Below are 1,353 nucleotides of genomic sequence, written 5' to 3' on the forward strand. Positions count from 1 at the left end.
GTCATTCCCAAGCATCTACCAAATCTGATGGTCCTCATCTTTTTTCCTCTGCCATGTGCTGTCTCCCAGATGTCATGCAAGTACCTCAGATCGCCACAATGAAGTCCTCTCTCTTTCTCTCTTTTTTCTTTAAAAGACAGTTACAGACAGACGGAGAGGCAAAGAGGGAGAGATCATGCAGCCACTGATTCACTCTCCAAATGTTTGTATGCAGGAGCCTGCAACTCCATTCAGGTCTGCCACCTGGGTGGCAGGGAACAAGCACTCCAGCTGTTTCCCCCTGATTTCTAGGACGCATTAGCAGCAAGCTGGATCAGAAGTGACGTAGATGGGATTTGAACTGGTGCTCATACTGGATGCTGGTGTTGCACACAGTGGCTTAACCTGATACACCAGAATTCCAGTCCCAGTTCTCATACCACAATCCTTTCTGCCCTCCACTCCCTTCATATAGTAGACAAAAAGAGATAATTTCCATTTCCTGGCTCACTCTCTACTTATCAGGATGGACAAGCTGAAGACAGGAACCCAATTTAGTTCTCCCACTCAGGTAACTCAACCACATGAGACATCTTCACTGCCTCCCAGGGTCTGCCTTAGCAGAAAATTAGAATCAGGAACTAGAGCTCAGAATTGAGCTTGACATTTTGATGTGGGCTGTGAGGTTCCTAACCAACATCTGAACTGCCCACCCCTGCTCCTTTGTTTGTGATAGATAATAGTCAATGTTGCTATAGCAGCTGGTTGCGGGACCATCAAATCCTCTGCCCATCCATGCGTTAAGGCCATTCCTTTGGTATCTTTGCCATTCTTTCCTCTTTCAATCAAGGGCTCTTAATAATGTCCATAGATCATTTAATTAGATTTGCAGGATGGAGTTTGTTGTATGTGAGGTCCCTGAAATGATGCCCAAATTTTGTATATAGTTTTTCCCCAAGGGAAAGGTTATTAAGTTTCAGCAGAGATTTTACATTATCCGTTATTCAAATTAGTTGTTCTCCCTTCTTTCCATGGCTTCAACAGTCACATAAAACTCTCCAGTCTGAATATCTACCTTGACACCTAGAATTCGGACACATACTTCTGTCTGCTACCTTCTTACCCTGTCCCACAAGGTTTCCTCCCTATCTGTAAGACCACAGGAGGTCTAGACCCCTGTCATCTCTTGGAACTAACCTTCCTCACTATAGAACCTGCTTTTCTTTAATCCTTATGTCAGAGGACTTCCATACTTTTCCACTTCCAAACTGCCTAGAAACCTCCAGTGGCCAAAGTGCAGATATCTTTAAATCCTGAATCGTCACTGGTGGACCTAGCCAGTCCAACCACATCCTCGCTGCCCTCCCAGGTAGT

Source organism: Ochotona curzoniae, unplaced genomic scaffold (assembly GCF_017591425.1).
Source record: "Ochotona curzoniae isolate NIBS_2020 unplaced genomic scaffold, NIBS_Ocur_1.0 scaffold_4701, whole genome shotgun sequence".
Classification (NCBI taxonomy): domain Eukaryota; kingdom Metazoa; phylum Chordata; class Mammalia; order Lagomorpha; family Ochotonidae; genus Ochotona; species Ochotona curzoniae.